Source organism: Lagopus muta, chromosome 15 (genome assembly GCF_023343835.1).
Source record: "Lagopus muta isolate bLagMut1 chromosome 15, bLagMut1 primary, whole genome shotgun sequence".
NCBI classification, from domain to species: domain Eukaryota; kingdom Metazoa; phylum Chordata; class Aves; order Galliformes; family Phasianidae; genus Lagopus; species Lagopus muta.
The window spans coordinates 13,874,125-13,895,492 of NC_064447.1; the positions used below are offsets into that span (position 1 = coordinate 13,874,125).

At 42.6% G+C, this 21,368-nt stretch overlaps 1 long non-coding RNA gene across 6 annotated transcripts in view; it reads right to left on the reverse strand.

Moving 5' to 3' along the window:
• Positions 1-21,296, reverse strand: part of LOC125700738 (uncharacterized) — a 197,990-nt gene extending 176,694 nt beyond the window's left edge. For 3 of the 6 annotated variants that reach the window (XR_007380037.1, XR_007380040.1, XR_007380038.1), the window contains exons 1-2: positions 21,030-21,296; positions 1,011-1,110 (exon numbers count right to left, since the gene is read on the reverse strand). This is a non-coding gene — a long non-coding RNA (uncharacterized LOC125700738). The remainder of the gene's footprint in view (positions 1-1,010; positions 1,111-21,029) is intronic. The other 3 variants (XR_007380035.1, XR_007380036.1, XR_007380039.1) reach the window with 2 other exon arrangements.
• Between the last annotated feature and the right edge of the window lie 72 nt (positions 21,297-21,368).

The window sequence follows — 21,368 nt, forward strand, 5'->3', positions numbered from 1 at the left end:
CCACCAATGTGTCATTCTGCAGATTCTGTAGGGCCAGAGCGTGTAAGCACCTCCTCAGAATAGATCCCCACCTCCCAGTGATGGTGAATTAAGCTCTTGAAGACCACCTTCCATCATCAGTCTGGATGATAAATCCAGATCTGACCATTGCATTTAAGTGCTTCCCAGATAAGTAGCAATAGCAAGGACCTGCTGAGAAGCACCTCTGGCTTTTCTTTCTTTTGAGGATAAAAACTTTGTTGGAATGAAATCTTCCAAAACTTAGCACGAAATCCTGCCCCCAGTGAGTCAATGGGATGCCACCAGCTGGCACTGGAGATCTGCCAGGATCTCATTTCCACCGCCTGACTGCAAGCACACCGAAAGCAGCGGGAGCCCTTCTGCTCATTCCAGTGCATACAGCCTGCAGTCTCTAACAATTTGCTTTGTATTAATTGACTTGTACAGGCATGTTTGAGTTCACCTCTGAGTGTTACACAATAAATTGCAGAAATCATCTTCTTTAAGCAGATTTATCCAAAGCTATTTGAATAATGTCCTCTGATTTTCTTTGTTACTGCAATCACCAGAAAAGAAGAGGGCCTAATAATACTGTATTTATAAACCATATTTGCTCTTCACTCCAAGAAAATCTGAATGTGAATAAGAATTCTTCAGTATCTTTACTGAAGCAAAATGAGTCCTTGTTCTTTAATGTTCACCTAAATCATTAAGACATATTAAACCAATTTTATTTGTTGGAACAAATTACACAAAGGAGTTATTGTTTGGAATTTCCTTAGAGTTTGAATATCTGATGTAGTTTAAAGTATTTTTGTAACCTGTATCGCTCTCTCGCTGTCTTCAGTGCAATCATTTTATAACCAAGACATCAAGTATTTGCTGACCAGGCAAGTGTAATGCATTGAAGTTTCAATGCAGAAAATATTTAAGGGAATAACTTAAGGCATATCATGAATGTTGCAGCACATACCTAGGAGTTGGCATAGATAAGAACATTAGTTTCTTACCTATTTCTTTATCAGATGGGATCTTGCTGCAGACACTGATAGATGTCTCAAGAACACTGATGCCCACTTCTTACTCCCAGTGCTGGTTTCTGAGTGAAAACTGAAAAAATGTGAGATCGTGGTTAGTCAAAAGCCTCACTAACAGGAAGAAAACGCAGAGTGTTTTAATTTCACTTTAATCAATTATACGATTAAAAATGCAAAGCAGATAGTCTCATCAATTCAGTAATGAATAGCAAAATGGATGATAAGAGAGCATAGACACCAGTCTATTTTTCTATTACTCCAGCTTCTCTTTTTAAAGCTGATAGGACAGACCAACTGATTAAAATCCCTTTAATTTCCTCTTCTTTTAATGTCAATTAAACTTTTCTGACATGAAGGGAACATAGGGAATGGCACAAAGCAACAATGCAATACTAATTACCTAGCATGGGAACAAGATGATAATGATTAACTGTGAATTTTTTTTATTATTACTCTCTGGAATAAAAGGGTTTTTGAATGAAGGAGGATTTTGACTGGCCTGCATGTATGCTTTATTGATACTGACTGAAGGAGTCCTGCCCAGCCACACTGCAGGGATGCTGTCATGGTGCTGCTGCATGATCCTGGCTTCTCACGAATACTTTTCACCAAAAATTCTTTGTGGTTGGGCGTGTGTTTGATCTGCACATTTGCTCCATAGCTAAGCAGAGCTCCATGCTCTCAGCAGCTCACAGCAACTTTTAATCCAAGGTCAGCAATTTGCTTTAATTATTGTAGTTTTATTTCCTTTCCTTCATCAGACATACATTGAGCACGGTTCTCTGCTGTCCAGCCAGAACTGCTACGCTTTCCCTGCTTCTCACAAAGTTTAAACCTCCTGAACAACTCTGCGTAAATACAATTCAGCAAATGACCTCAGTTGTCCAAATGGCGCATCATTAAAGCAAAGAAGAACCTTCCTAGGCTTCCCTCTCATTCTTTCCCCTGAAACAACTCTTAGCAGAGGAAAGCATTCGAGCGGTTGTTATTCCAGGAGCTCTGCTTCTACGAAACTGCCAGACCCTACACCTCCCTCGAGAGAACCTCTCCTCCCACTGCACGAGGTGCACACCTGCAGTCCATGGGCAGCATCTCATGGCACCTTCCTGCTGCTGCAACAGCACACCCACCTCACTGCCAGCAGGGCTCCCACCTGAGAGGAAACAGCAGAGGGGACCTGCAGGGAGCTAAATGCACCTCACAGCTCTAATGCCTCCCACCTGGGCACCCATGCAGAGATCCCAGCACAGCCAAAGATGGGTGCTGTGAGAAGCAGCTTCTCCCTCGTGCTCTACGTAGAAGGCAGCAGGGCTCCCACAGAACAGCTCCATGCTTGGACAGACAGGAGAGTGTCTCCTCTCTTGGGAGTTTATTCAACCTAGGATGCACTTATTATTTCCTCAACAGGAAGCCCCTTTCCAGTTATCATCATTACAATGTATGTCTCTGTGGATACATAGCTTTCTTTATAATAATTCACCCATGAAAAGGCAAGAAAGGCAGCCAGTAGAAAAGCACTAAGCTCTCTTATTTTTGTTTCAATCTCAGTGAATAGGAATTCACTTAGTGTTTTAGGAGCCATTAACAGCCTAAAGACTGTAACAGCCCTTAAAAAATTGGCCACTTAAATCTGAGTTGCAATGACTTTACTGGTAACGCTGAGGAAAGTTGGCCCTGCATAAGTACAGGTCCCTTCACAGTTAATCATACAGCGTACCCAGCACAAAACCAAAAAGGCCCAAACCTGCCACCTCACTCCTGGGGCAAGGCAGTCGACCTGCCCAGCTCCTCACATTCCTCCAGCTGTCAGGGATCACTGCTGGAGACAGATGCTGTTCCAGACCTCCCATGGCAGCAAACGCGTGTTCAGTTAACACAGACAAGTCAGCTAAGACAGCTGACTACCACAGAACCAAAGAACCAATCAGCCAATAAACCTGCTGGGAAAAGAAAACCATTTGACCATGAGAATCCATGCCCCCAGGTGCTGGCAGCTTTTTAACATGCTGCCAGCACCATCCCTCTAACTCTATCCTTACTATAAACTCTAAATTTCTAGATGTGAGGGAGAAGATCCAGCTCTTTCTCAAGCCCCTATTAACTGAGTCCATCTTGTAATACATAAAATTACTCCCACTGCAGTTCTTCTAAGCAGATGCCACAGCACAGGCACTTTGAAGTGGGAACCCTGAGAAGAACTAAAGGAGTGAGATGCAAAATCACATTATTTTATGTGAAGCAATAATTTCACATACACTTCAATTTGGCACAAGCTAGGACAGCCACCAGAGGAGACAATCCTGCCCTCCCCCCGGGGTTCCAGCTGTTCATTTCCAGCCCCATTCCCATGCGTGCAGACAAGCAGCTGTGTGGCCCAGCAGGAAGCAGACTAGGGAACTTATCTGGATGAAAACAACAGAGTTCACTGAAGAGGACAGTTCTGAAATGGGAAAAAGCAAGCATGGGCATAGGGAGGGTTGAACTGCTTCTCTTGGCAGTCACGTCTGCTTACACTGGCTCAAAGTGCATGTGAAACTACTCTTAGGATTTATTCAGGCAATTACTGGTATTGTTACAGAAATGTCAGCCCTTGGGAAAACTTCCCTCTTGCCCCCACTGTTCCCCACTGAGCAGTGTGCCAGCTATCCATGGAGAGCCTCTTGGAAAACGCAGGTCCTCGAGCGGTGCAGATCCTACGGTGCATTCAGGAGCAGAAAGCAGTGACAAAAAGGAAGAACGACATTTTAAAAATTATGGTCAGCACAAAACTCTGAGCTGAAGGAGACAGATGAGCTTTGTTTCTACATGTAGACATCAGGCCAGGTGTGCCAGATGCAGCTGGGTGGGCTGCAAAGCTCCGACTGTGGCACAAGCACTAGAATTAATGTGGCGTTACAGCCTCTGCTCAGCCTGTTTGCAAATTCATACAGCTACACGCCTCCATCGGTAAAGCAGAGGTCTGTGCAAATAAAAGATTGGCTTCAAACAAAAGCCTGAGCAGAGCTAATGAGGGCTTTGATCCTCTAATTGGATCCATGCAAACATGCTCCACCCAGGCTCAGAGGTCTGCCATACACAAAGCAGTTGGGCTTTCACCGCAGGCAACCCCAGGAGCTTGGACTCCATCAAAGTGGCCATCAGGAAGCACTGCTGAGGAACAGCATTTCTCATCTTTATTGATATATTAAGGTTATATTTTCAAAGTGGACAGAGCAGGCAGGAATCAAGAACACTGTTTCCCAACCCCAGTTAAGAAGGGGTTGGGAAACACAGAACTGAACACAGAACTGAAGAGAAGACACAGAAGAGAACACAGAACTGAAGCAAGGAGGCTGGACAAGGAGGAAGGTGTTTCGTTGTTGTGTTGATTTCCCATAATATTTTATTTATCTATTTAGCTAAAGCAATATTAAATGTTACAGTTGCTAAACATGTCATCCAAACATCAAATTCAAATACTGCCAGAAGTCAGGGTTCAACAGCTTTCAGAGGATCCTATTTGGATGTGTCAAATTGAAACAACTTAGAAAGTAACTGTATTTGCACCTCTCTACCTTTGAACACGAGGAATAGCTTTCAAAAAAGAAATTCCAAGGCTGATTTCTAGGGCTGTATGTAAGTAAACCAAGCACAGAGCAGCAGTGGGGATAAATGCAAAGATGTATGGGATAAGGAGAATGACTGAAGCACCGTGTTTAAATCTCAGGAGCACTGATGGTATCACACCTGTGAACGATTCTGTTGTCCCTGGCTTTCTTCAGTGCTACCTCAGACGTGCCTACGGTGCTTCAGAAAGCGGAACGACACGTCCCAGCCAAGAAAAACATGCCAGTTTGTTACTTTAGAAAACTCAGAGCATTATATTTACCTGCAAAGTGAACTGTTCAGCTCAGTGCAATTTATTTTTTAATTCGTTCTGAGGAAGAACTGTAACTGTTTGCTCATTTCAGTGCAGTAAGATTTTTATTGTCAAAAAGTTATTCTGTGAATACGCAAACATACCTGGACATTTTATGTAGTACATTGTTACACTATTCCCAGAGCAGTGAAGGAAGATAACTTAACACCTGGAAAACTTTATGTTCTGTTTCTGACAGATTTAAACCAGTGAGGACAACTCACGTTGTTTCTGATTTGTCTGACAGCATTTGTGCATTGGGTTACATTTTGTATATTATATTGTATGCTGTCAGAGACCCAAAATAAACCTCGGGAAAGGGAAAGAAAAATGTAATAATATAAATAAAAACTGCAAATAAATAAGTGGAATGTGAAGACATCTGTCTGAAAAAAGAGACAAAAAAAGCCCACTTCTGCAAACCATGACTTTGTTTGCATTTAAACAAACTAACAAACAAACCTAACAGTAATATTAGCCCTGTCTCAAGGAGAGAGACTGCAGCTTACAGATTGATGTCCAGCTTTTGATTTTGCCATAGTTCCCTAGATTGGGAGATTAAATACCTATTTTGATGATCAGGACTGCAAGAAGAGTAGCAAAAAGACACGGATTTTCTCTTCTAATCCTCAGACCCAAATCCCAGGCAGCCAGTAATGATGACAAATGAACGCTTTGGAACGTCTGTATGGTAACAGCCATAAAATGAGTTAGCAGATCCATTCCAGTTTCTGGTTTAGAAAACTCCAGATCATCAAAGCCATCCACTGTTATTGACACTAATTGGCATCTTGCTTAGCAGAGAAGACGGAGATTGAAGAGGCCCCAGACTGAACAGTCCTCAGTCCTGAGCTCATTTTATTGCTTCAGAACTAAGCCAGCATTGCCAGCACCACTGCCAGATGCACCTTGCTCTGGATAATTGAAGAGAATATAATTTTTCAGCTCGATCCTCTTCAGAATCCCTCACTAGAGAAGGGAAGGGAAAGGAAATAGAGGAGAAAAAGAAGTTTTTGAAATCGAAGTCACAGTTAAGGGCTTGCTAAGAGCCCACTTTTCTGTGCTCAACAGAAATGTTTGCTTTTTTGCCTCTGTGATGGTTCTGCAGCAGCAATTAAGGATAAAGCAGTTCTGAGCTGCATCAACAGCACTGCTAAAAAAGTAAAAACAAAAGACTGGACAAACAGAATACCAGACCAAAAAAAGAAAAACATATTCCTTTAAGCTCAGTTAGAAATCTGAAGAACGTGTTTTACCAAGGAGCAAAAATAAACTAGAAGAAACGTTCCATTTTAGGCACATCAAAAGCATTTTGTCAATGCAGGGGAAGCCAGAAGTGCTTTCCAGCAACGTGGCACAGACTGTGGTTTACAGAGCACTATCTCCCAAACACAGCCTCTCACACAAGGCTGACGCACTCAGACTGCTGCAAGATGAAGCCTCTTCTGCGAGACCCCAGCAGTCTAAATAAATTGGGTTAGGAGCTAAACTCTGGAATCCAGAGAGGTATCTAATGAGCTGCTGGCTCACCAAAGGGATGAACGGGGGAACATGACAGAAACCAGTACAAACCAGCAGTTAAAGGCCAAAACACCCCCCACCGAACTTTGAAAACATCTCTCCCTCGTGAAAAGATCCATTTCCCACAGACACCTTGTAACAGCCCTAATACAACTGGATATTATTGGCACCACAGTAATAGCACTCTACCTACAGCTGCTATCCTTCATTCCCTAAGGCCTAAAGCAGCTTCATTTATTACAGAATTTTCACAGAAATAAGAATAGATCCAAGCCTGCTGCAATCAATGGAAACACTTCCAAGAGCTTGAGAGGGCTTTGAACCAGGCTCATATTTCACAGCAAGTACAGCACTTTGCTTTATCACAGATTCACAAATACAGATTCCGGCTGGGTTATAAGACGTTCCTCCAGGACTTAAATTAAAAGACTCACTCAAATAAAAAGACAATGAAAACTCAGCAAATAAAAAGTCACCCTTTTACAGTGCGCTACCTAGCAGGGGAAACGAGCCCACGAGGTGAGCCCCAGCTGTACCCATGTGCAGGGAGCCCACGGGGCAGATTGCTGCATGGCAGGCAGTGCATGGGGCTGGGAGATGGGCTCACGTTAGACTTCATATAACAGCACTTGCAGCACCTCATGTGGTGTTAGACAGCAAAAATAACTGGCTGTGTCTGCTTGAAAGGAGCACTACCCAAACCCTGGTACACAGATCGAATACTTGGTGTAAGAGCACTTCCTCCAGAACATAGGTGAACCACCAACTGATTTCTAATGCCACACCAAACACTGCTCCCTACAAAGCAGCCTAGCAGCCTCCTGCTTTGCCTAAAGCTTTGGGAGGGACTGCAGAGAGCAACAATCTCTGTTTGGTCTCTTTCATACACTGCCAACACAAACCTACGCTTGGGAAATGGGATTTCCATCCTTCTTGGGTCTGCAGCACTGCAGTTATTTTCACTGCTTCTCTCAATCACGCAGATTCTTCTTTTTTTTCCTTCACACATTGAAGTATGCTAATGTTCCATCCCAATAAACACAAGAACGAACATAACTCATGTTTCCAAAAAGAGGATGTTTTCAAAGTCAGCATCCTGATTACTGTTTTGGGCACTATCTTTTGCATTTCATAATTACACAGGAAACAAGCTTCTGTTGGCACTAAATGACCTGTTTTCAATCACTCCAGTATATAAGACTAAAGAGCACAATCTCTCATTAGTATGCAGACACATCCAATGCTTTTAAGAGAAAGATCCCTCTCAAATTGAATTACAGCAAAATGTTTACCTGAAACAAACACACTGAATAGTTCAGCTATCAATATCCCTGTACTTACCTAAGAAAAACAATCCCTTCCAACTTCAGTAATAAAGTCAAAGCCTCACTGTTCAATGACGTTACTTCTTTCTACTCAGTACAATCAACATAGTATTCTTTGTGTGAGAATAATGCAGTAGGGGAAGAATTCAATCCTATTAAGAGTAAAGCACTGGAGCTCCAAGTGACAGCAATCCTACAGTTTATGGGAAAGAACACTGTGGGCGAGCACATTTCCTTCTCATTATCAAAACTTATGATGGCACTTCCTTGTACATTCTATATGCATATATATACAGCACAGTGTGGTAGTGTAGTGTAATCACCTCAGCCAAAATGAAGAAGAAGCTCCAAGAAAGGAAAGGAAATGCTTTGATCCACACTAAGTAGTTCCACAGCTCCAGCACCCAACCTGTAACCATTACCCACACAGAGCCTTCTGAAAGAGCACGTGCTTTCTTTCCATTGCCAGCTACATTAGAAATGAAGTCAGCTTGACTGTGGAAATATTTCTTTGATGGCATTGTATGATAACAAACACCAGCCAACACTGCTTATTGGGTGAGAAGAATAGATCAGGTCTTGTGGGGAAGGACACAGGATTGCCCAGTGCCTTTGTGCCACACAGAATAGGGGCCAGTTGGGGCTGACTAAAATGTACCTAGAAAATAAAACTCGATTAACACTGTATCTTTTCCTCCCAATGTCTTCAACCACCTGCAACATCAGGGCAGAACTGCATGCTAAAGGCATCTATAAAATCAATGTATTGGAACTGATAAACTCTAATCAAGAGGTACAACTGGAAGCTGTGTGGGGCCGTGTGAATTGCCCTATAAAGAACCTCCTGTAAAAGGCATGTCCTGGTTCTCCCTATCCTACTGCCAGGGCTGCAGGTATCCAAAGACCACCAAAGACTTCAAGACCTCTGGTTTATGCACACCATCTGTTGTTTTTCCACAGCAAACTTTATTTCTAAGAGCAGATAAGCTTTCTGCATTGGATTGGAACGCCTTTGTGCCTCCTAGAACATGAATGCACGATGGAAAGCCAAGAGCTAGCTGGAAAAAGCAAGCAGGTGGAGAAGTACAGGGATCTCTCCTTTTCTTCAGTCTAGAAATAAGTTCTGTCACACACAGACTTTTATAGTTCTCTGCTGCTCACTGGGTTATGTTCTCCAAGAATGAGAGCAGTACAAAAGCATGAGCAGCACACAGATGGTTTGTCCAGATAGGTTCCTATCTCCACTTAGAAGAATTTCCCCAGCACAGACTAAGGGTCATGTTCAACATTCATTCTCATCAGTGAAACTTCATTGATTTTGGGCAAGTGGAAAAATTTGTTCATATAGCAACTTCACACGCAGGATCAAGGCAGATATAGATCGTTTTCCTGGGTATCTGATTAACAGTAGGCACCATCTGATCTTAATTAAGAGTCAATCTGTTAACTCTCCTTGCCTTGGTTTGACATATGTACCATATGGTTCATTTTCCAACTGGGAAACCTGCTCTACAGACCAATAGCAGTTCTCCCAGGTGAAATATCGTGTTTACAATTCTATGACATAGCACAGCTAAATTACTTACCTGATCAAAGGCTGAATATGGAGAAAGCTTTCCATCTATTTTCAGGCATACACAGACTATTTTTATCAATTTCACACTGTCTTTCCTCAGATAGCATGTGACTCTGATAGCCTGCCTGAGAACAATGATAAACAGGGAGAGGACAAGAAGTTTTCCCATCCCCTTCATTTCTGAACACCAGACATAAGTAAACAAGCCCAGGATTGCATTAAGTTTGGAAAGCCACTGCATTGCAAAGTGTTCATTGCTGACTGCATGAAAGCAGGCTAATGAAATAGCCCCACCATTCTTCTTGCTTATACAAAGCACAGTGCTCACAGTCTCATTCCAAGCACCCATACCCAGTCTCTCAGTGTCAACACAAGACAGCTCATTTCTTTGGAAGGGCAGCCTGCAACATTTACCTTGACTACTTACCCTGTTCATTGACTACACAGTACTGAAATCAAACTGCTGAAGTTAAATCAGTACCCGCTTTTCTTTCTGTCGCTTACCTAATAAATGGCGTGTGAGCACTTTTAGTAATGTTTCTTTAATAACAGCACTGATTTAAAGCAACAAATGACACTCGCACAGATCAAAAACACCAAAGTAGCTCTGCAGCAATTTACAAAGCCACGCCACAGGGGAACCCAGCCAGGTTTGTTTGCCAAAAGTGCTAAAACAACTTCTCAATTTCAAATGTTTACAAAAACGACAAAACTCTCTTCCCCTCACCAATTAAGAAACGTTTGTGTATATATAAGCATATGAAAAATTAAACTTTTTAATGCATTTCACATCGAGGATTTTACATAATGAAGGGGAAAATGGAAACGCCACTTTGAAAATAACTGCTGGGTACCACTACCACAACTGCTGCACTAGAAATGCTCATTGTGGGTCAGACAGGATATAAGTTCTGTCCTCATTTCTGTGCTAATAGTGTGGCTGAGACTGCTAATGAGCAAATAATTTACCGTAAGGATGTTTATTTCCAGAAATTGCATGGAAACATTAAAACATTGAATTCAACCTAATGAGCACTTGTCAGAATACAATAATTATGGCTACTTCCATAAGTATTGCTATTTGACATGAGCAAGGGCAGCAGGATCTCTCTCCAAAGCACTCATCCCTTCACAAATAGTGAAACATTTAAACTGGGGTGAATTTCTCAAGCTAAAAAGGATTAAAACTGCTGCTCCTGACTACTACCCAGCTTTCTGTATATTTGAGGAGTTTCTACATAAGGTGACAGAAACAAATAAATATCACACTCCTTTCTTCCCAGCCTGGCATGATGGCAGAGGGATTGCAGCCAGCATTAACCACACAAACTGTATTGCTTGCATTAACGAGGGGCTTTGTGTCCAAATGACAAACCATGCTCAGTGACATTTGTGGTCATGGTCTTTGGCACTGAACTGAGCTCTGAAGAAATCAGCTCAGTGGTATCATTTGGAAGAGGGTAAGTTGCACAGAGAATGAAGACAAGAATTACCTCTGAAAAGCTTTTATCAGTAATTACATGTCTATGCCTGCAAAGCTGCAGAAATGTTGACCAAGAGCAGCAAAAACTTCTCTGCCTCAAATGAAGAGACACCAGGACGTCTCATCCATAAACCAGGGTGTTATGGGATGTGTAAATGGAGTATTGACAGAGAAGAAGAAATATTCTGTGTTTCACACAAACTTCCTGCTCTGCGTGCAGTCTCACGACATGTGATTTTCTAACCATCTCTCAGCAATACTCCTTAATTTCACAGCACAGTAATGAAATACACTCAAAACCAGTCAGAAATCTGCAAGGCAAATAGACCGTGTATGGCACACGGGGAGAAGGGAATCAGCTCAGCTCTCACAGCTCCAACAGAAACTCATGCATTTCCAAGTGCTCTGCCACTGCCAGGCTGCAGCATGGCGAGGATTTCAAGTTAAATCATTGTATAATATGATGGTAATGAGTTTCTCAGCAATCATTATGTCTCTGTCAGATGGTAATAAAATGGAGTATTTGTCTCTGTTCTTGGTGTGCTCAGAGAATATGCAGATATGCCAGTCCTCATTATGTCTTGATAGAAACAAAACCCATTAGCACAGGTGCTATACGTTTTAATGAGGGAGACATGTAGAAACTAATCTGGGTCAATTATAATGAAATGGTTACACCTAGCTGAAACTGATAAAAATCTAATTATGCCCATATCAACGGACTGTTTCATAGATGCATAGTGTTGATCTGCTCATTGTAGAAGTGCATAATGGGCTTTCAGCTGGACGACTGAAGGTAGTTGCTGGGTAAGGGATGTTGTTTGTATAGTAGGTGCTGTTTTTCAACTGTATATCAATATGTAATGGATGACTATTCCTCTGGGAAAAAAAACATTTTTAAAGTGTTTTGTTTCTTACAGTGAAAAAGAAGAAATTTCCAGTAACAAGAGAAATCATATTGTGCTGAAAAATTATAATGGAAAATGTCTGCAACTTTATACAGGAACCTTGAAGTCAAGTCATAACTGAAACCAAAATCACCCCTTTTAGGATCACATCAGAGATACCCAGACATCAGTGTATTCATTCCTTGAAATGTTACTGCATATAATTTAGCAAGAGGCCCTGCCTGGCCCATTGCTTCCAGCTATGCTGCCATACCAAGGTTATCCAGGGCTTGTGCAACCCAACCCACATCCAGGGCAGAGTAGACGGTCATCAGCTGCTACTACAAAAAGGAAAGGCATTTGCCCCAAGCAGGGTACACACAGGACACCAGCATCTAAGCTTGCACGATATCAACCCACTCATGCAACTCACCATATGGCCAAGAACCCCAAGGTTAGCCTTCTAGAGAAGAGACTCAGCCTGCACACAGCAGACATTGCTCTTACTAGCACAAGGCTCTCCTGGCTGTATTTCCATAGGTTTGTCCTGGCAGGCCCTGCAATCTGCTGTCCTGCTTATGGCTCCATGCCTGCAAGCTAAGCAAAGGTCTGCTTGATGTTAGCCTCCATGAGCAGTAATCAGAATACGTTTTGTTATGAATAGGCCACGTGGAGGGGTGAAATAACTGCCTAGATTTTTTTTTCTCTTTTATGATCTACATCCTGAAAGGAAATACAAGCTCTGCTGCAAAACTGCTCTAAACAACCTCCAGATGCAATATCTGACTGGCCCAAACCGCCATCGACTTCAGTGCATGCTTCGAACGAGCACAAGGAATGAGAGCCTGATGGCTCTAAGCTTGAAAACGTATTCACATATGGCTGTCCCACTTCTTTCTTACCCACTGAAAGCAAATGGAACTGCTTCCTTGTTATACACATGCATAAGCATTTTTCCAGATCACAGACACAAAGCACAGTATAAAAATAGTTGTGGAGCCTTGTATCTTTGACAGTTGTCTGTACTGGATGGATCACAGAATTCTTTACTCAGTTATCCATGTAAGTACTCCCTTTACCTCCTTTAATCCTTCTTTGCCTGAAGTTAAATTGCTTCAGATTTGATTTTCAGTTCTTCTACCTGCTGTGCTCAGAGTTACAACGTTGAAATAATATTTAGTCCTTGCATTCAAAGTACAAACCTACAGCTGGGTACCAAACAGCACTAGCTTTGCTTCTGCCATTTATATAGCACCTATATAAAGTAAGCTCAACCTTCTGTCTCTCTGCCGTTCAACCCCCCAGAACTGCCAGAAAGACATAAATTTGGTATCAGCTGCACAGCCAAATTCCTGCCATGAGCCAAACATGAAAATATTTACTGTAACAGACTTTGTTTCTTATAGCAATGAGTTATAGGTGGAACATAAAAGTCAGCCTAAGTTTGCTGCTTGTACATTTTCTAAAATTAACAGGAGGATCTGTAGATGTTCTACTGCCTACAACACCAGCTTTCAGTGTACAGAGCTCCTCGCGTGCTGCTGGCAAGATGAAGATCATGACATAAAACCCAATGGCTCTGCAGAGCGGATCTCTGCGCTGAAGGTTAGCTCAACACTGCAAAGCAAATCATTTCCAGATTCCAACAATCAGTAAATAGCTTTACAGTCTCACTCAATACTTCATTTTCTGCAGTACAGCCAACCCATATTTATACTACAAAAGGCTCGTCTGGATTTTTTGTTTTTGTGGGGTTTTTTTGTTTGTTTTTTACTACTATCATTTATTTTAAAAGAGCTTATTTAGAAGTTATCAGGAATCCATACACACTTATTCACCAGTGTAATTGCCTGGAAACTTTTCAGCCTTTCTGGTGTGACATTGTCACCTTGAAAGGGACATTTGCATTGAGAGTTGAAAACAATTTCAGAACTCAAGGCTGAGAACACCTAGGATTGCTATTACTCGTCTTTACCGAGCACTGACAGTTTCAAACCCCCAAGTACTAAGAGAGCTGTGCAACTGGCAAAGGGAGTCAGCTCTTGTGAGACACCATAGTTCTCACGTGCTAGCACTTTCAAATCATGAGTCCACAGGAATCCATACGCATCTGTAAACAGGTATGATTTATAGCTTGTAGGAGGAAAACATCTGACTTGAAATATTGCCTTTTAAGCAAAATGCTGTACTTGGGATTTCTGAGGAAAATCCATCACTGCTTTGCTATTTATACTGGGATGGTGCAGAGGAGCAGTGCACAAAACCCACACTGTGGTGGGCGCTGTGTGAGCACAGGAAAAGACAAGAAAGCTCTTTCTTCACAAACAGCTGAAGTTCTGACATAAACATCAGTGTGACAGATCGCAAGGAACTGATAAAGCAACAAAGTACTGTTCATGATTGTATCAAAAATACAATTAGATCCACAATCTTTTAACCTTCTCTAGAGAAAAACAAATGGAAATTCTGTAGTTTAACACATTTCAAAAAATAGGGAAAAACAATTTGGAACTCAAATAAGCTTCCTGTGACCATCAGGGCTGGATCCACATTTGATCAGGGAAAATGTCTTCTAAACACTGGAAAAGGACAACAGGCTTGTGTGCAAAACCAAGCAAGTAAGAAATCATGCACAGCCGACAGTAAACACATTATTAACACAGACAATAAAACACATTATAAGAGATCAACAGCCTTTTTAATAAGAGTAAAACCAATTAATAAGCAGAAGACATCAGAACTGCACCACTATATTTAATAAGGGGTAATTAATAAGCAGAAGTTCTCAAAGAGTCACACTGCCAGCATAAAACACAGATGTCAAAAGATAATTTTGGAGGATAAACAAAACTCAGCACTCCCTAAATCCTGCTAATATTTACTCAGGAGATGTTCAAAGCCCTACCCCATTTAATCTCAATTAATTTAATTACATTATTATAATCCATGCAATTTAACTTCTCCTTCACTTTTAAACTACCAGTGCTATCTCAACCCTTTTCGAAGGCCCAATTCCGTAAAGCAGCTGGTAGCAGGCAGTTCTGCTACAGGAAATTCAAATAGTTAAGAAGCTTATAGCAGATCAGCACACGGTTAACAAGTACATCCATTACACTGCCTTCTGGGTGCAAAATCATTGCCTAAAACTTAAATGAGTTAAAAGTATTCATGTCAGAGACTATTCTGCATCAGTTTCTGCTGACATTTTGACCCACGTTTATCTGGTGCAACAGAGGACGATCCTCAAATACTTCAGCACGTAGCAGGGAATGGGTGGACTCTTAATTTCTTACAGGACACGCTGGTGGTACCACACCAAGTCCCACTGGGACAAGGACTGAAACATACAGAAACACAACCCTGAACCTACCAAGTTCATACTCCAAAGAGCAGAGCTGCAGAAAAACGCTGTATGACCCTACATCAGTAACCAAACTCTTCTGGAAGGATACTTGGCATACCCAGGAGTCCAGTGATAACAAATGGAGGTGTGGTGCACTGTGCTAGTAACAGTGCCCTTATTCAAGAATCAGGCTGTCTAGAGGGCAGGAAGAGAGGAGAGGACTTACCTTGTCAAACTTCAGCTGACAGATTTATCCTATGTAAAACAGCAGGAGAAAAAACATTCCCCTCAGCTGCTGTAATCAAAGTGCTTGTGTTGCACATCAAAAACATTTGTTTTACTTGCCACGTGGATTAAAGGATTACACAGTATAGGAATGCTTTGGCCAACATTTTGTGCTTCTGCTAGTATTCAGCTGCCCTTAATCTGACGCGGCGCATTGATAAGATCATTTTTCCATTATGGCTTATTTGTTAGTTCCTGATGCATACAGAATTAAAGCAACAAAAATGAGATCCCCAGATCCTTTTCCTCAAGCGAGGTCAATTCCTCAGCCAGATGTTCAACATGCCCTGTAGGAAGGGTTTCCTATTGAATCTATGTGTTACGGGACACTGCCTCAAACAGAGGCACACGGTTCACAGAGCTGACACCAAAAATAAATACAAATCCATGACTGATCCTTATTTTAGCAGCCAGTTACAGAAGATGAAGCAGTTTTCACCTCAAACGTATTGTTTCGGGCACTCTGCAAATGCAGGCAGACATCACTGCATCAGGTTATATCCATCACACTGCGACAGTCCTCTAAGAAAACACAGATAAAAATTCCCTTTCTTCTCCCTCTTCTTTTCACAGAAGCATTTCTTCTTTTCTCACCAAGTTCCCAGTTCTCTCCAGCTTTTGCTTCAGGAAATGACTTTGTATTAGCAAACACGGTAAGCTAATTTAGTATTACTGCCTAACGGTCACAAACGAGGAAAGTAAATGAATAATTGTCCCTATCACTCTTTAATTAATCATTTTACAGGGCACGCGTTGGTGCGTTACTGTTGTTGTTTAGGATTATTATGCCTTTAAGGTTTGTATTGTATCTCAAGCTTCCACTCTTTTGTTATTAAATGCAAAAAAGCAAGTGGCATAATAATTACATTCTTTCTGTTCATACACATCCTCCCACTGGTGCGCTGCTCCTGGACTGAAGCGATATTTGATTCATGAACAGCTGCCTATTAAAGGTGGTGGGGACAGACACGGTAATTCCTGAAAGCAATCACAAAATAATATTTCAGCCACAGCACTGATGTCAGGTCCATTTGTGCATCTCTGTCACTGATTCACATTCTGTAATCTGCAGCTTCAACTGACAGCATTTATTCCTGGTGCCTGTGAACAACACAGGGAGCACACACCCAGCTGAGTCGCAGCGCTCTGCAAGTGTGCTTCCTACCATTGATTCAGCCAGAACAGGAAGGTAACTGTTACCAAATGTACACTGTATTATAGCACAGATGCATTTGAGAAACATGTATCTCTAGTATATATGTAACATACAAGGGATCCGAAACTATGATAATTAATTTGTATGTTTGCACTGTTATCCATTCTTCGGGCACGTGTAATGCTGCAGAAGTGCTAAAATAACACATACAAACTAAATGGGAAAAATTCTGCTGAAGGTAAAAAGGGCAGCATTTGTCTCCTGTTGGCCAGTCCTGGGTGAGGCAGCTAAGCAGAACTGAATAGCAATGCATCACCTCCACAGCAAGGACACCCAACGGCGCCAGTCTGCAGGTCTCACGCTGTACCGAGCACAGTGCAACACCTTCCCTTTACAGAAAAGGCAAAAGCAGAAGAGGGTGAAGTAACCTGACCAACACATCCAACTGATTCAATGGCAGAATCTGAAACAGAAGTCTGATCTCGACCTCTTCCATTCTGTGCCCAACATAAGGGACATGGGGTTTCCTCATGTTCCTACACACAAGTGTTTAAAACTAAGTTACAATTCATTCAGCTGCATTACACTCAGAATGGTCTGCATTCAATTTTGCAGTTCTTTATTTAACCTACACTTAATCCTCCATCAATAAAAGGGAGAATTTAAAGGTTGAGATCTGACAAAATTATTTCATTCTTTAGCAAACTCATGACCTTGACTAAAAGGCAGTGTTTCTCTCACTTTTAAATGTCAAGTTGACTGTAATAATCTTCATTGCAGAGGCAATCTATCACAGCTTAATCTCATTGGAAACTGGAACAAAGGGTTATGCCATTAAGCTGCATGTAAGGTGCTGTCAACAAAAACACTGAAGTCTACATTTCCCTTTTTTTCCCCAAAGAGAACAGGGCTGAAAATTGGTGCAAACCTTCTGTATCATCACTTATCACACGGCAATAAATACCAAGAGCTACACATATAGCACTTAACCAAGTATTCATGCCTTCCTCAGCAACAGCCTAAAACTTTACAAAGAGGTACCTAGAATAGAACTTTCCATTAAAAACTGGGTTTTCAGGCATTAATTTGCATTCCATCAACCCCACTGCAGTGCAACTACTGTATCAATCTACAAACCTATTCTCATAAGGAAGGCTAATCATCTAGTGGAAAAAACAGAGTTATCACAGCTGAGATCTCATTCTGAGCAGAACGTGCTACACACAAAGCTGAGTGCCACTGTACACAAACATTAATAAAGTAAAGCAAAGCAGCATTCTAAGGACACGGCTCAGGTCACAGAAGAGATGAATCACATAGTACACAACTTTAAAAAATAGGTCAGAATGAAAGTTAAACTGGACCTTTTAGATAGCTTTCTGTGGGTGAGTAATAGCCTACGTGTGAGCTAAGCACAGAAATTTGTTTCTGCGCCAAACCTGCCTTCAGCCTCACATCTGTCACAAGAAGAACAAAACTAGGATGGAGTTTTCAACAGTCACCTTGTTCACCATCTCCTAGGTTAGTAGAGAGTCAAAGCAGAACCAAACAAGTCATCGTGTCAACCCAAACTAAAGAGAACTTCCTTCTCTTGCACAGCTGTGAAGGTTCAGGAGGACCGAGCTTTAGTCCAAAATCACCATCATAAAAGCAAACAGCAGATGGTCAGAATAAGGGTTCCCATTATTTCACGATCTTAGGCCTGTTTCCAGACTACAATCAAGCACAATTCATATTACGACCAAATCACTCTGATCTTCTGCAGAAAAAGCTGAACAGTCAAAGCTTTGGAAGACTACACCAGCCTGCATGGTAACTCTTGTGCTGTGCTGTCTTTAAATCTCAGGTGAAGGATCCAGTTATTGCCCCACTGTAATTAAGGACTTCTCACAAGCAGTCCATAACATCCTGAAGGTTGTATCAGTAACTACATGCAGCAACTAAGTCTGTATCTCCGCAGCAGGGCTGATTTAAGTTACCTGTTATCAGATCAACTCTTCTGACACTTACCTAGTTGATCTGAATGCCAAGTTGTCCTGAGGTACAGCAGTAGGACTGTGTGTGACTGAAACTCCACAGCAACCGACATACTGGAGTTAGCTTGAACTGAAAGTGCCTCCACCACATGGAAATGTGGCCTCTTGGAGGAGACAGGCAATACCTAATTCAAGTTAAAAGAACACTAAAGATACGCTATTTGCATAAACAGCTAAATGCTCTGCCAAGCTATCACTCACGCATTTCTCAGCCCTCTAGCACCACATCCTACATATCTGTGCTTACCTATACGTTCAGCCTCTACTAGTTCTTGCCAGCAGAAGGAGGAAGGAGTCGGTAAGGGGCCATGGAATACCACAGGGATTTGCAGACCAAGGTCTAAAAACCCATTTAAATCCAATAAAGCCCTGGCTGGGCTGCCCAAACTGCAGTAACTTAACAAGACAGATACACAGAATGTTTTAACTGAAAGCAATGCTTCCTATCTATGAACTAAAAAGCAAATTTGTTTTACATCCACCTCTCTAAGTATCAAAACCATTTTTTTTCCACTTACTTCATACTGCAGTGCACATGTCACCAGCACAGCTGCACAAGGAAACCCAAGTTTTGCCCACAGTTCTCTGCAGCTCATGACAATGCAGAGGGGTCCTCTCACATACTGAAGCTTTAAAGAGAAAAAAAAGAAAAAAAAAAAGCAACAAATAAATAAGAGCATAGAGCTGCAATATGCACAAGAGCATATTACTCTATTGTGTAAGAAAAAAAACTTTAAAAGAGCACATGCACTTAGTTTACAGAAGTTTAATAAGACACCTTTCTTGACGTACCTCTGTACATGCTGTTACTTTTCTTATTGCAGAACGGAATGGCGATGATCATTACAACGCAAAACAAAACTTCAGTGACGCCACCAGACCTCAGATAAAAGTTCTGCACCACTTGCACTGGTTAAGCAGCACTGACCCAACTCTAAAGCAGCTTACAAATTGCTGCCGATGAGAACTCCAGCTGAACAAGCAAAATAGATTCTTTAGTGCCATTCTTACAAATGGCAGCAAGGAGTGGAGAGACAGTAATTAATGTGTATGAGGAGCAACAAAGAGCTTGCACAAGTCTCTGCCTTGCCCAGACAACAGACTGAGGAAGGCTCTGCAGAACAGCTGGCACAGGGACGGCTCACCCAGGCTGGGCTGCAGACCTCAGCTGATTGAGGTACGGTTCTGATAGACCTGGATAAATACCGTGCCCTAAACAACAAAACGAGGCTGCAGGCAGAAAGCCGGGCCGGCCAATGGCACATGGGGCACAAGGAATTGAAAAGCCTCAGCAAAACCACCTCTAAACATAACAAATGTCTGTTCCACAGAACCGGGTGGATTGGAAAAGGGCTTTTATCGGCACTTTGTTCTTACAGGTAGCTGTTCAGGACGGCTCGAGAAATCCAGCTGAACAGCAAATGAGGGATTTGCACAGCGCTCAAGGTGCTCCCATTGTGAGCACAACAAAAATAAACAGCCTCAGCCCAAGGCGGCTCTCATAAATCCAAGAGACCGCGCTGCCAAAGCACGGAGAGCCGAAGAAGCATCTCCGCCAGCCACGGCTGTCCTCGGGAAAAGCCCCCAGCTGCCGCCCTGCCACCCTTCTCCCCTCCACAGCTCCGCCCCTCACGGCCGCCTCGCGCCGCTCGAGCTCCCGCGCCGCCCCCGGCCGCGTGGCCCTGCGGTGGACGAGGAGGAGCGGAGCAGCCGTGCGCGTGCAGCGGCCGCTCTGCCGGCAGGACACAGCCTGCCGTGCACGTGTAAAGCGAATGGAAAGGCCGCAGCCAAGATACAAAACACTACGGTAGCAATTTCAGAGGCTGTTTTTTTGTTGTTTGTTTGTTTGTTTTTACTGGATTTCACCGCCTCCTTCGAACAAAACTTGGTTTGCCAAATGCCGCCGGGTGGCTGCAGAGCCCCAGCACAGCTGATGAGCGGTGGGAAATGGCACAGAGCCGCAGCAGCGCCTCGCACGCGCTCTCTCCAACCTCTCCTGCGGAGCGCGCCCACACGGAGCTGATTAAAAGCTACTGCAAGTGTGAATTCTTTCCCTGAATAGGTTCCTGCCCCACAAAAGAACACTTCATCCATCCGATCTGAATCAGATCGGAGCCTTAAAAGCGACTTTATTCTACTGCCATTATGAAACACAGCTTTCATTGTTTGCTGCTGACACGCTTTGAGTCATCTTCTCCCCGCAATAACTAATTTCCCTCCTCCTGTCTGACAATTCGCGGGCAGCCCAATTACAGGAGAGGAAACGACATACCAGTTGCAGAGGGTGGACTCAAACACTCGATTAACCCTAAACGATTCTGCTTTGGAGTGTAATTTACTTAAGCAAATGAATTCTGACAATCTTCAAGAGCAGGCAATAATAATAAATGGTTAAACTGTGTAAGCACCACTGGAGACAAGTTACAAAAAGAGCCCAAAAAAACACCGTATAATCTGAGAAAATCATTAACTATTTACTCACCACTTAAAACCCCCAGTTCACGTTTTTGTCTGCAGTATTTCACGCTAAAGCTGCTTCTTAGTTAGCAATATTCCAGCCACCGCAGGATCAGCCCAGAGCCAGCACACACAGCAGCCCCCTGCCCAGGAACTCAGCCCAACTGCAGCCAGAGCCCGGCCCCTCCTCACCCAGCTGCTGCCAGCTCCAGGTGAGCCTCATCACAGCCCGCTGAGGGAGTGCAGGTGCAAAGAGTTCCTCCAGCAAAACCTGGAAAGCACCATGTGAGCTGTTCTTAGCAGGCTCAGAAATGGGACCTAGCAAAAGTCATAAAAAATTAACGGAGGTAATGGAAGTGGCACA